The sequence below is a fragment of the Chroicocephalus ridibundus genome, chromosome 7, assembly GCF_963924245.1.
Source record: "Chroicocephalus ridibundus chromosome 7, bChrRid1.1, whole genome shotgun sequence".
NCBI lineage: Eukaryota > Metazoa > Chordata > Aves > Charadriiformes > Laridae > Chroicocephalus > Chroicocephalus ridibundus.
This window is the reverse complement of record NC_086290.1, coordinates 28386466-28401218: the sequence shown is the minus strand read 5'-3', so window position 1 is coordinate 28401218 and position 14753 is coordinate 28386466. Positions and strand designations below refer to the sequence as shown.

The 14753-nt window shown below is 41.6% G+C and overlaps 1 protein-coding gene across 5 annotated transcripts in view; it reads left to right on the top strand.

Moving 5' to 3' along the window:
* The first annotated feature begins 2481 nt into the window (after positions 1–2481).
* Positions 2482–14753, top strand: part of SESTD1 (SEC14 and spectrin domain containing 1) — a 57247-nt gene continuing 44975 nt past the window's right edge. For 2 of the 5 annotated variants that reach the window (XM_063341123.1, XM_063341118.1), the window contains exons 1-3: positions 2482–2725; positions 5849–5909; positions 6560–6662. The gene's annotated coding sequence lies outside the window, so the exon portion shown is untranslated. Of the gene's footprint in view, positions 2726–5848; positions 5910–6559; positions 6663–8979; positions 9066–13097; positions 13227–14753 lie in introns of all 5 variants that reach the window. The other 3 variants (XM_063341120.1, XM_063341119.1, XM_063341121.1) reach the window with 3 other exon arrangements.

Sequence of the window (14753 nt, the reverse complement as noted above, 5' to 3'; positions counted from 1 at the left end):
GGAAGTGCAGCAACTGAAGCTGGAAGCAGCAAGTCCATTGTGAGGGCTCTGCTCTGCCTCTAACAAAGGCTCTGTTGTGCTGGCATGCAGCACAGCGCCCAAAGCTCAGGATGTTTTCAGCCTATTTACTTTTATTTGTATTTGAGTAAATCTGTCATGGCTGCTGGAGAAAAATGGCCTATATTAAGGGCCGTTTAAATCAAATGGATCCTTGATACAAAAATGTACTGTGATTTCTTTTTACTGGTAGTTCACAAAGGCAATTAACTACAACTCCAAACTGCTGGTATGACCTTAAACAGAATTAATCATCTCAGATTCGGTCCTGGCAAACACTCCGCAGAGTACACACAGAAAAGAAAAGTCAGAAAACCTGTTACAATGTCGTGATGCTTAAACTAGCACAGCTCCAGACAGAATATCAATGGGAATGAATTTTGGGTTGCTCTGTCTTAAAGCATTGGAAGCCCCTGCAAGAGTTCTGCCCTTCCTCTCTGCAGGAGGAGAAGCCTCCTTCAGTCATTGAGAAGAGATTCCAGCTGTGACCAGGAAAATTGATAAGAAGTTAGGCCTGTGTCCTTTTGGCCAAAATTCCATCCCCTCCCTCTCCCTCTCCCTCTCCTCTCCCCTCCCCTCCCCTCCCCTCCCCTCCCTATAAGAATGTTTATGAGTATTCATTAGTTCATGCGTACTGGAAAGTTTGAGATCCACCAGCCAAACCAAAGTGCACAACCTTGTCATAAATAGAGGTACTTTCATTTATTGTATAGGCTGCGTGACAGGAATGGTACACGGAATGTAATGTCTGCACTGCAGAGGCTCTTAGAAGTGCGAAATTACAAAGAAAAACTCAGTATGGCAGTCAGCTGTATCTTTCCCTTTGTTGATTTCAGTTTTGCTCCTTTTAAAGACGAAAGTCAGTGACTTCCACCGGGTTTTCCCTTAAGCTGGACATCAGTGCTGGGCATCACATCACTTATCCTGTGTTCTGAAATACTATTTTTCCTACAGTCAGAGATTACAAGGATTCAGGCTGTGGGATTTTAAGTAAATGTTGATGAATAGTGTAAGCTTCTTTCTATTGTGTTACCTTCTGACCACAAGAATGCAATAAATAAGCATAAATGTAGAACAGTGACGTTGCAGTTGTATCTGGCACGTTCTTAAACCGTTAGTGCATACAAATATTTAAAAAAATTTCCTCCTTATTTAATAAAATAAAAACTAATGTATATGGTTTTCTACAGCAATTATTTTCTGTGGGAAGCTGATAAAGATTATCTCTGTTTATCTCTAAAGGTTGTTAGGGAAGTTTTTTGCTCTTCCTCTTGTTTTGCTGTTGCTGTGTTAAGTGTTCTTTCAGGAAAGACCTGACAGAGAAGGTATGTTCTCGAGGCCGACAGGCCTCCTCTGAGAATTTTAATGATAATTCTGTATCTTTAGCTCTTGCATGTCCAATGAGTGGTGCTGCTGAGAGAGGGACAGCTTTCTGAGTCAGCGGAGGCAGAGGGTGAGGTCAGTTCCACAGGCGTGCTCCGATGGTGCTCTGAGGGCAATTCCTACAGCTCATGCTGACTGGCAGCTACCGGGAAGGGAAGCGAGCGGTGGCGGTTTTACAAACTGGATTTTAAGGGGAGAAACCAAGCCCACACAAGACAATTCTCCAATATGGAATAAGATATAGTAAATAATATACAGTTGCTCTGCGAATAACAAGAGCAAGATTACTGCTAAGATAGAGCTTGCAGAAGCCAATTTGCTTTTTAAGAGCCATTATGTAGCCTAAAAATGACATGTTCACCAAGAGGTTTAAGACTGACAGCAACTTGACCTAGGCCAGTTAGACTGAAAGCAAGACAAGTGTCCTGGCTGGCTTTCTCCATAGCATTTCTTTCCACATTTTTCCTTGTATTATTTCAGCCTTGGCGTGACTGAGTTTCAGCATGTTTGTCCGGGCACCTGCACAGATGACAGGTTATTAGCTGCAACCGGGGGGAAACAAAGCGCAGGTCGCTTGTGCGATTACTGCAACACCGATAGCAAAGAGCCGCAGGTGGAAGCCGACATCAGCCTGAGGCGCCATCAACGACCAGTTCTCACCTGCCATCAATTTGACTTCCACTCAACACCCGCTCACGCACATGTATCTCTCTCCAAACAGCAAAGCGCGACTACTGCTAGCACTAAAAACCCGGTAGTCGCCCAGACTGTCCCACGCCGGGTTATTCCTAACGGCCCCTCGGCTCCTGACAGGAGGCCGGGGCGGCGGGAAGGGGCTCTGGCGGGGCCGCGGCCTGCGGGGCGCTGCGCTCGGCACCCCCTAGCGGGGCGGCGGCGGCGGCCCATTGTCTCCCGGCGGGGTGGGGCTCCGCCTTGCCATCGCTCAGCCGGGCCGGGCTCCCGCGCAGCTGCCGCGGCGGCTCCGCGGAGGGGGGCGGGCGGTACCGCGGGCTCCGCGCCCTGCAGGCGGAGGAAGGGGGCCGAGGCGAGGGCAGCGGAGCGGGGGCGGGCCTGGCAGCGCCTGGTGCTCGCCGTCTCCTTGCCGACGGGGGAGGGGTCGGAGCCCGTCCCCGGGGGCTGCTGGCGGGCCAGCGAGGCGGTGCGAGGCGGCTGAGGGCGGCCGCCGCAGCCTGGCCGGAGCGGGCGGGTCCAGGCTCCGCCCCGCGCCCGCCCGCCCTGCCGCCGGCGTCCCTCACAGCCCGGGCACCCGGAGCGCCGGAGCCGGGTGAGTAGCCGCGTCCGGAGGGGCTCCTCTCTCGCCTCAGCCCTGCTGAGGGGGCGGCCCGGCGGGCCCGGGCGCAGCGCAAGGCCCCGCGGCCTGCCCGCGCTTTGTTCCCTGGGCGGCGGGGTTGGACCTGCGGGGCGCCCCGCTCCGTCGGTCGGCGGCTGGCTCCCGGCCCTCCCGGGGGGCGGCGGTGGTCCGGCCTTGCGGCAGGGCAGCGTGGCCTCCCCGGCCGGCGCCGCCTCCCCGCGGCAGGCAGGCGGGCTAACGGGGTACCTGGCGGTTGCCTGCGAATCTCGTCTCCCCCCGCTTTTCACTGTCCCTTTGTGGGTGCTGCCGGCTGTCCCCGGGCCGGGGGCACGGCAGGTCGGTACGGCCCAGGGGGAAACCGCGCAACAGGTTTGGGTGTTGTTCGTGCCGCCCCGCTACATACGTGGCCGCGGTGGCCGGGGCGGGGGGGCTCCCGAGCGGCCGCCGCCGCCGGCGGGGCCTGCCTTTGTGCGGGCGGCGGGAGGGCGGCGGCCCCCTCTCGCCGGTGTCCCGGCAGGCTCGGGAAGGAAGGCAGGAGAGGGCTTCGGGCAAGGGAGAGTTCCCCGGAGGGGCAGCCGAGGGCGGGAGGCGGCTCCCCGCCTCGCCGATCCACTCGGCTTCTCGCGGGGATTTCCCCGGTGCGCGGCCGCTGGTCAGTGCGGGCGGCGGGCTCGGGGCGACGAGTCACGGCCGTGTCACTGCCTCGGCGTCGGGCGCTCCTGGGCTTCTGGAAGCGCTGCCTGGTCGGGAAGCTGATTCACTGCTGAAGCAGTGGTTGCTCAGAGCCATGGTTGCTGTTTCTTTGATTTTTGACAGGTCTATTGTCTAGCAATTTTGCCTTTCCCCCGCTAAATGTGGTATCCCTTGCTGCCCCCTAACAGAGCTTTTTAGCCAGGCAGCTCTAGGAAGGAGATGCTCTAAAGCACCCTTTTTTCTTAAAGAATTTGAACGAGTGTACGGAAGCAAGAGTGGAGACAATTAGTGGAGAATGGTTCTTTGTTTTTTGAGTTTTTGTAATTTTTTAATGAGCAAAATCGGTAAGGTTTTCATGGATGGGTATTAGTAGATGCTTTTGTCAGTTGTTCTTTCATCTTTCTTCACCCCAAAGGAAATACTGGTCTTCTGCATTTTTAGTATTGCAGTGTCTGCATTGTCCTAACAATTGGATGTTGACTTAATTCACACATTAAAATCCACTGTGATGAGGAAGTAGTGGGTTTTTTCCTCCCCCTTTCCCTATTCTGTGACACTGTCTGCAAAGATTCAGTATATAGTAAATAATGGATAGTGTTATTACATTATAGGAACAGTGATGGTGATGAACTTCCGTGCTAATAAGGGTTCTCATTTTTCTGAGTGTGAGTTTTTATAGTCCTAGTCCTGTTGTCTGTACAAAGCAGAAACTTAAGGAGGAGAAAAGGGGAATGGTGGACCACAGAGTAGAACTGAAGCTTGGCCAGAGAGGCCTACTGCTTGCTGGTAAGATGCTGAACATGATTTGCTCTGTCGGGGGAGTGGGGGGGAAACCCACCCCAGACCTCCTCACCAAAACTCCAAAACTAGGAGTAATTACAGTGTTCTTTAGTGATGAATTTTAGGATTTTGCACAGTTCTTTACATTGTAGTTTACTATTTGAAAAATCCTGTAAAATCACCTCAGCTAACTGTTTTTCCTAAAGTAGCATGCTCATAGATGATATTGTATTTGCAATTTAGATGATCTGTAACATCAGTCTTCCTAGAAGCAAAAGTTAAGAGAAGAAAATATATGCATTTTTAAATTTCTTACAAGAAACAATGCTGTGATATCTCCTGGAGGTGTAGGCTATAATTCTAAATTGGCTGTGGAATCACACTTTTCAGTAAAGCTTACATAAACAGGGGAAGTGTACATAGTTTTGTTATTTTCCAGCAGCAGAATAAAGGAGTCAGGTAAAGTTCAGCTCAGTTTCAGTTGGCTGCTGCTTGGGAATGGTAGTAGGAGGGGAACTGGAGGTACTTCTGGAAGAGACTAGATACGCACATAATGGTGAACTTCAATACAATGCTACGTAACTGTCAAGAGTCCTTAAGACTAGAGTATGAAGAGGAACATCTTTATTTCCCAGTGACTATGAGTGGCTGGGGAAATATAGAACACCTTCAATAGGTAGCTTCTGATAAAGTACGCAAAGCCTACCCTAAGGTCTTGTAGGGGTAAGAAATGATGTTGCAGGATTTCCACCACGTCTCTGCTCAAGCTATCTTGAGCACTTAATATTCATAGTCTTGCTCCTGATCTACGTGTGTGTTTTCTTGCCTTCCCTCCATGCTTTTTAAGGCTGCTAGGGTATTTGACTAGAAAACTTCCAGTAATGCATTTTTTTTTTAAATTTAGAACTTCTTGTGAGAGAGATTACAGTAGTGACTGCTGCATCTGAGTAACTGGAAAACCTATGAAATGTGTTTAGCATTTTGGCTTTGCCTGCAACACAGTGTATACTACTTGAGTTTTTGGATTTTGTTGGTGGGTGGAATTTATTCAGTTGCGAGGCTTCATGCTCAAGTCTTAAAGCATTTCCTGAGGTTGTACGTTTGATGCTTATCTCTTAATTCTGCATCTTCTAATACAAATAAGGACAACTCACATTTTTTAATTCAAGTTATAATTTGCCTTTTTAAATTTTATAGCAGCGATTAACTTAGTTTGTAGGAATACCTTCTTCCCCTTTTCACAAAAAACCACTAACATCGTTCTAGTTTTGATTTTGCCTAAAACTCTGTGTAGATTACCTCTGACTGAAAGCATACTACAAGGATTCTGGTTCCTGTTACTTTCCCACTGCTTCCGGTGCTGCCTCAGGAGTATTGCCTGCTAATTATAAACAATGTTGATGTCTACCATATGTTTTGGTAGAAAATACGGGATTCCTGCTGTCCCACTCAACTTGAATGCCTAGCTTACAAGTATTTGTGAAAGTATAATAGAAATGTTGACTCCCCTACCATGTAGCTTTGTAATAAACCCGTGTTTTCAGCCTCCAAGGAAATGAAGTTTTAGATTGAGGATTAACATCTAAAAATATGGTCAAATATTTTTTTCATTTAAATTTGCAGAATCCGGGATCTAGAGCTCAAACTTGTATCCGTAACAGAGCGTTGTGTTCCAGTGCCAATGGTAAGATCAATGTCTTCTAAAATAAGATCTTTAAAATTTTCATGCAATATATTTGTTTCTTCTGAAGCTTTGACACTGAAGAATACACTGTATAGAACAATATCTTTGCAATTGTTTCTGCACAAACTTATTTAGGCTGTAACTCATGCCTTCTTTAATTTTAGTTCGTTTTTGTCTTGAGATTTTGTAAAAGTGCTTTTACAAACAGCTTCTGATACTGAAGCTGTGTTACCTAGTTTGACTTAGATACTATGAAATTGTGTGGCTTGTGTTACAGTGTCTCATGGTGTTGGTGTCTCACACAGTAGTTTTTGTAAATGGCTTAGAGGGTTTATAGGCATAAGACTGGAGATATGTGAATTCTAATTTAAAGATGGAGCTGTGGTTGTGGGTGAGAGTAAGGGGCGAAATTTTAAAAGCATTGAGGTAGATTGTTGCTGCTCTGATGGGGTTGATAAGCTTGTGCACAGAAGAGAAACAAGGGACTCAAGCACCTTGACTGAGCAAATAGAAAAACGCACTGGCAAAGTTTTTACTCTTTAGACTAAATGAGTAAGAGATTTTGAAGTGAGGATATCCTTATGGCAGACTCTAAACTCAACAAGGAAGCAAGTGAAAATCAATATGGAGTGTTGTTTTCCTGTTTCTAGGTGAGAAGATGAGCTGCTGCATTTTGGACAAGCTGGAGTTTGGAACGCTGGGACATAAAGAACCCATTAAGGAGGAAATTACAATAGTTAAGAGGAGATGAAGGTATGACTTAGGGCTTCACAGAATCAATGATTACAGGGAGATAGAGGTAGTAGGCATGTGAGAATTAGGAGCCAAGCTAAACTCCTGTGGTGTTGACAGAGTTGAATTTGAGATATGTTCTTAGAGAGATATGAAGGATAAATGTTGACCAGACCAATTAAGACTGGAAAAAAGTGTTGGAAGAATAAGATAAATGGATTTGATGTTAATTTGATGTTTTGGTCAATAAATGATATGTATGGCTGAACTTGAGAAAATAAACAGCTCTTCTTGAGGGAAAGAGTCAGTACACATAATAGGTAGATGAAAATTGCCATGGCTTATCTACTTTTAGGTGTTGGTAAAAGCGATGTTTTCTTTCTAATCAGTATACCCTCAATGCGGGTTGTCTGTTTTCTCTCTGCTAGCATAGTGTTTGCTAATTCTGTCATGTTACATTCTAACTTGGCCCTAGAAAATAGTATCAGTGGAAAATGTATGTGTTGCATCCATGCAAGATGCTCCAGATGGCAGTTTAGCTTGATTTTATATTCTCTGAAGTGTGTGACCACTTATTGATTTATGATAGTGGAATGCTACATGTTTTGTTTTGAGGGGATGTGAGAGAGGGAGAGGTGCTGTGGTTACTGCAGGTGGTTGCTGTGGCCAATTTAATTTGTGGTTTGCAGCTGAAATGTTCAGAATTTTTAGCATGAGTACAAAAACTGAAGACATCTGTGCAAGTTAAAGAAAGATTTATTTCTCTTTCGCACAGTAATTCAAGAGCAGCATAGATAATTATTTTTATTTTGTAAAGCAATGAATTTATGTAATTCTGAAATATTTTGAAACTTAAAGATGTGAACGAACAGGATGTTTATGTACCAGGTCTAGCATATTTCATTCTCTTCTAACTTCATGTCTGGTTAAGATTAGCAAAGTTCTGAAATTACTTATTTATTCCTTGTGATTGGATTTTTATTGTTATCCTCATTGCATCTACCTTGCGTGTTATGCAGTAAGAGGGGAGGAGGAAGTCACTACCATAACTTATTTTTTATTAAAAAACACAGAGGAAATTGTTCAGGATGTTTCAAGGCCAATCTTGCTCTTGAGCTGTAACTTTTTTGGTCAGGTATCAAACACAAAGTTTTAGGAACTTGTAATCAGTCATCTTATTAGCTTCTCATCTGTTTTCTTCTTGTTTTGGGTCAATGTTCTACACGTAAGAAGGATGACTGATTTTTGTGTCTGCTATGCTTATGTCTACACACCCCACCTTAATCGATGCCTTGCCTTTTCACACTCCCCACCACTCTATGTGGCTTTTGGTTAAGAGCATTTCTTTTTGTTTCCAGTCAGTTATAGTGTCACTATCACTGGGAGAAGTGATTCTGAGGGCCTGAGCCACATGCACTTGTAACCAATGCCAAGTATGTGTATTGTTATGAGGTTGTAGATTGTTTTCTTATATAAATGCTACAAAAGGAACAAGAAGTTCTAATCTTGCACCCCAGAGGAAAGTTATTTTTCGTTTGCTCCGGTCTGCCAACAGTTGCATTCATCAGTGCAGCTGTTTGTCTTTTGACTTGGCCTGGAATTGTCAGATCCTTTTCCTCCCACTTAGTTTTATGAAGTACTGAAGGCATAAGAGCCCTCTGATCTCTCATCACAAACTGGTTTTGGACAGTTCCTTAAAGAACCGGTGATAGGGTACTCATTTCCCCCAGCTCATTCTTGCAAGCTTTTATGTCTTGTTTTGGTTTTTTGTGGTTTTTTTTTTTTTCAGTAGAGGTAGCTAGAAGAGTATATAACTTTATTCTGCTATTCATTGGTTATTTTTTCCCCCAACATGTGACTCAAACTATTTCTGTGGGAGAATTTATTATCTGTGTGATTTCTGTTTTATTTCCACATGATCTCTGACTAAGTAAAGTTTTAATAGCTGGACCTGAGGTGTCTTCCCAAGGGGTCTTAGGGAAGTGTGACAAGGAAGTGAACATAGTTTTGAACACAGCATTCCAGTTGCCCTATTGCTATGTAGAAAGTGAGGGAAGAAGCAATCTCCCAAATTGCATTTTGCATGTTCTGTGGTCACTGGATGCTGTGAAATGAGCTGGGACTACACCAGATGACTGCAACTTCTGCTGTTTTGTCTGCCTGTTGCAAGAGATATAAGATAGATCAGAGTCTTCTGTTGCCTATGGTAACATCCTACAAGGGCAAGCTACAGGGTTCTGCAGGAAGGTAAACATGGGGTCTCTGTCTGTAAATGTGGCAGAAAAGGAAATGCAGAGATGCATGCAAAACCTGTGACTTATTTTCTCTACTATTCTAGATAAAAGAAGCCTGAAAACTGCTGTAATTTAACGTATACCATATGTGTTTGGCTTGGCCTGGGCCTGGAAAGGGTAGAAAACTCTAGTAAGCTATCATTTTATATGCCATGTGTTGTAGCATCATTATGAGCTTCTGCATGTGTTCCTTTGGGTTGAAGCAAGACTGCTGTCTGTGGACACGGCCTTTGAATCCAAAGAAGTGCTGATCTTTGGGAGAGTGCTAATTGCTGCACGGTATCCTGTGCTTGCCCTTCCTGTATGAAAAGACTGAGGTGTCATTACTGTGTTTCACAGCTGTACATGCAGATGTTATTGTGCATCCTTAGTTAACTGTTTCTGTGCTTGGTACTCTTTTTTTCTTTCCCTCTGACACTTGCTCTAAGTCTGAGGAAAAGCTCTACCATTCTGTGGAAAGAATAGTTGACTGAGATCAAAGATAAAACTTATGAGCTCAATATCTTTTTCTTCTTGGGTGGCATAACCTCTCTTACTCACTTGTTCTCCATTTGGTGGTTCACTATTCATTATATTGCTCATCACTTCTTTTTGCCACTCATCTTTTATTTCACTTTTCACAGAATGTTGGGGGGGTAAAAGGGTGGGAAATGAATATGGAGGATGGGTTAAACAGAAGAAGTAGTTAAGTCAGCTTTTCTATTATTAGCTATAGTTGGAGAAAGTGTATGAGATAAGACTTGAACCTCCAGGTAAAAATGGGGCAAAAGAAATGAAGGCTTTCCCAAGCTTAAATTTGATATGGCTGTGACAATGTGCTTTTGGATTATGGCCTAGTAAACTGTTAACCCTAGGTTTTACCAAAAATAGAGCATGTTTTCAATCTGTCCATTCATCTGCTGTCACAGAGTTGCTGAGTTAGAGTACTAACTGTGTATGTCTAATGGAACTGACATTGTGTGGCTACATTTTGCTTTGAAATTAAGCAAACTTACATACTGATGAAATCAACTAAGTGTGTGGGTTTTGTTTTCTTAATCCTTAAATGTGAATTAACAGGTTACGGAAGATCAGGATTAGTTCCGTTGTGTACAACTTGAAAATCAGGCACAATATAAAACTTCCTTAGTCCCTTTTTTATGGATACTTTTTACAGGTAGTAAAAAGGAAAATAAAAAGAACAGAATGGGGGAAAAAAAGCAAAAAAAAAAAAAAAAAAAAAAAAAAAAAAAAAAAAAAAAACAAAAAACCCCTGGATTTGATCTTCCCTAAATATGTGGAGTTACCTTTTGTCCTGAAGTCTTAAGGGCTCTGCTATTAAAAAGGTATTAGTGCTCTTCATAATATGTTGAAGAGTAAAAACCAAACACTGCATTTGAGGACCTAAGCTGATGTTCATCTGTCAGGCTTTGTTGTTATTTTGAAACTGTCCAGCTGAGTAACCCAGTTTCACGTGCTCTTTAATTGAAGACAGCATTAACTAATGAATGCTCACAGCCTTTTTCTACTTTTTGGGCAGGGTTGGGGGATCAGCCCTGGAGACACCTTTGTGTTTTCTCTGCCTTCATGCCACTTAGCTGTGGGAGAGATGACGTTCTTTAATGGATCTTTACAGGAAGGTGAAATAATAATCTAAATAGATAATTGTGATATTTGGCTTTCTGTGTTTTGCACATGGATTTTATTTCTGTGTGGGACAGATGAACTTTTTCTTTAGCTGATCCAGGGAAAGCATAGGATAAAGTTTTGTGGGTTGAAGTTAGCATCTGAAAAAATTTATATGCTGGCTTCAGGGAACGAAGCTGTTAATTTTTAAGGTCTGCAATTCAGAAGTTGATTTTTAAAAGAATTTCATCCTATATGATGGAGGCTTTTTTCTTTTTTTTTTTTTTTTTTTCCCAGTACTTCAGAATGTCTATTGTTATTTGTGCTTTTGTTTGTGCCTGGACTTGCAAGCTGCAACAGTTTTGAATGTGGCTGCCCATCTGCTTCTTGGTTATTTATAGGCAGATCAGTGGAGTTTCTTCTAATCTCTCAAGTCTTCAAAAACATTAATGAATTAAACATTACAATACTCTTGTAAAAGGGAGTTAAATGGAGGGACTGAATGAAGACTAAAAGGGATAAATGACTTGCTGAAAGCCATATGTATATTTCATAGCAGAACAAGGAATAGAAACCAGATTTTTTTTTTTTCCCCTGACTTTTAGTCCTGTGGTTAACAGACCAGCTATGGTGTCTTGCTTGACACATAATGAGGGAATGAAGAAAGTGCTCATTCTTTAAAACTTGCAATAGATGCTTGTGAACAGAGTAATCTGTTTAAAGATCTTGCACCATGTACTGAGAGTACTAAATGTTTCAGGTCTAATGAATTTGAGTAAGCATGTTTATATTAATTCTCATTGAGCCTGAATTCATTCTGGTTGTTGATGGTTTTGACCAGTGTTTCTCACTGGGTTGCTTAGAAGGAAAACACCTGTTACTTGCAGGGCAGCTTCTCCATAACATCTTTAGGGTATCTTACTTCCAGTCATCTGGTCACTGCAAGTCCATCAACTTCTCCCTCTGCCCTCTCTCTTTAATAGACTTTTTAAATAGTTTTAAGCAGTATTTGAACATTGGTTCTTATGTATTTTTTTTTAATTAAACTGAAGATGTGTAGCAGAAAGTGCAGCTGATATTCTTCATTCATCAGAAATTATACACTCTTATGCTAACATTACACATAGTTCTTACTGTGTTTGGGTTTTGTGGCTTTTTAGTTTTTTTTTTTAAAGAACTTTTAGATTTTTAAACTCTGTCAAGTAAAACAATGAAACTTAACAGTTTTTCCAGAGCCAAGAAATTATATGGGATGGAGCCTACCAAGCTGTGATTTGATTTCATGTTGGAGTGCAGCCTGAAATACTGTTTGCATTTTCATCTGTTCTGTAATATTTTTTTCTTTTACTATTTGTTTACTGTCTCCCCAGCCTCCCCCTAATGTATATCTATTTCATTTAAGTTTGTATTTAAGAGGATTTTCTCCATGAGTAGTATTAATTTCTGCTTGGTGGGGAGTGGGGTTAGATGAGTTTTCTATTTCACTGGAACACCTTTCAAATATTTAGGTTTTAAATAACAATATTATGTGGATTTAGTCTTTTCACTTTTCTGTGGAAATCTTCAAAAGAATGAACACGTTATTGGAGATTAACATTGCTGTGTTGATTTAAAAACCCGAAAGCCCAGGTCATTCTAAACAAGTTCAGTGGGCTTCTTCAATATAGTTCTTTTATTTAGCATGTTTCCTGTATACACAAGTTTTACAATTTGGCATATGGTATTTTAATTGGCAAAGTGGTTTGCAGGTGGGCATGCAGCACTCCAGATTGTTTCTGAAATTCAGCAAATGCATTTAACCTCTTTAACTTGTTTCATATCTGTAAAATTTGAGCATATAAATTTTATGTCTTTTGTTTTGGAAGTGACGAAATGCGGCTTCTTGAAGTATTTCACTTTCCTCAAGTGAAATCTGTTCTGTTCAGTATTCTTGTCTTTCTGTAGCTTTTTTCTATTTAATGAGTCCAAATGACCTTTTTTTTTGTTGATGAATAGACACTGGATCTGTTTGTTTCAGAAAAATAGTGATGCAACATTGACCAACACATCATTCTTTCCTCATTCTGAATTGAGACCTTGATGTCTAATTTAAGAGCCTGTCACTTTTTCTTCCTCCAAACAAGTTAAAAAGACTTTACATTTTATTTGTAGGTCTAAATATATTTATATCTGCTTTTTAGCAGTGTACCTTTTTAAAAACACCTTTGATAGCTCCCAGTGGTAAGTAGATGCCAGCTCGCTTGAAATTGTTTCACTTTCCAATATTAAAAAAAAGACATTTAGTTTAATTCACCCTGAGATTCTCTGGAATGTTAAAGCTAGAGAAGGATGTTAAGCCTTATTTTTAAACCTGAAGACTCTTTTTCTGGTATGTTCTGATAATGTGCTCTGGTGAGAGTTTTATTCTGGATGGAGCACATCAAAGGTCTCGCAGAAGAGAGGTAACTGAAAACTTCAGGAGTTTCTGGAACAAAGGCTAGGTGTTTGAAATTATCGGCAATTGTTCTGACTCACCTCCCTCCACTCAGAATGAACAGAATGCTTCCTTTGGTTCCAGGAAATACTGAACAAAAGAACTATTCTGATCCATGGACAGTGCCACTGCTGTGGCAGAAAGCCAGGCAGTGCTTTCATATCAAATACATTGGTCTTTTCACAACAGCAAAGAAACGTGCTCCCTAGAGTCGTAAGTTGATGCAAACTTTTGTTCATATGTGAAAGTATGAAGATAATCAAGTGTGTGTATAGGTTTGGGCTTTCTTCATTGATTGTAATAATGAGCCATTCGTAATAATTTTGAAATATAACTGGGGGAGGAAAGGGGAAAAATCATTACCAGGTACATGTTCTATGTCTTAAGAAAAAAGAATACTAACAAAGTTAAATAGCTTGCACAGGGTGGTTTGAGTGTGGTATTTGAGACAAATATGACCCCCTGAGTCACTCTCAAGTTTTGTGTTTTATCTAAAAAATAATGTACAAATTTTTGTCTGAAGCACACAGGAAGCTTTAATAGGATGCTTAGTTGAGTAATTGTTTTAAGTGCAAGCTGTCTTGGGAATCAGTTTCCTGAAGGAACTGAAACTTGTTTGTTTCCTTCTGTAATAGGGGAAACATGTATTTTATATATTTGACAAAAATGGCACTTAAATATAGATGTTTTGGGATAAGGGATGGGAAAGAACATTGTGAAGCATTATGCATTGGACAGAGAGGGACAGTAAAAAGTTGTTGAAATGTTATTTCTGTTTCATAATAAAAATAATCATTCTGCTTTTTTTTGTTTGTAATGAAGCTCATAGTTTTAACAAGAAAAGAAATACTTATTTTGTTTTACCTCAGTCTCTATTTGGAGTTATCTGTGTTGTGTTGTTCTGTTTGTGTTTTTTTCTTTGAGATCATTTATAGTTCTGATTCAGCTAACGTGCCCCCCACCCCTGAGGAAAGAAAGCTTTATTTGTGTGCATGAATGCTAAAGTATCCAGATAGAGAACTCCAGGTTGCAGTCTGAAGCCCTGTGCCTGGAATTTAAGGGGAAAAAAAACATTTTTTTTACTCTGGTTTTTACTTTGACTGGATACAGGTGCATATCTTGATTTGCATATTTCTGTGCAGAATTAGGGTTTTCTTTTATTATGGATTGATTTATGCAAGTATGACCTTGGAAGGACTTATAAGCAGATGCCAGCTGGCACTTTGTGTAGGCTGTAAGAGAAGGTTGCAGTTCAAGCATCCTGTTGATTTGTCAATGAAACACAGGAGCTTAATCACAGTGAATTGCAGTTCATAATGCAATAAAAATGGGATGAGAGTAAGAGGTGATTTGAGACAACAGGAGCAGAAGCATGTCCAGCTATGGGTTAGACGTACTTATTCTGGCTGTTCATGTTTTTGCTTTAATTGAAGACCAACTGATGGCAGGGTAATGGCAGTGTCCTGACGTAAATGCAACATAACTTATTTAAATAATTATTATATCCCTGGTAATGTGAGACAGACTATGCAAAAGTGCAGTTTTATTTACACTTATTTCACACCTGAATTGACCAAGCAAACAAATGATCTACCTGTAAATTAATTGTAGTTTAATGGGGTTGGGAAATAGGCCTTTTTATATAAATTATCTCAGTGTCTTTGGTTGGGATTCTTCTTTGACCTTTTTTATTTATTTATATTTTAATTTTTTTGATGATGAGTGGGAAAAAAATCTTTA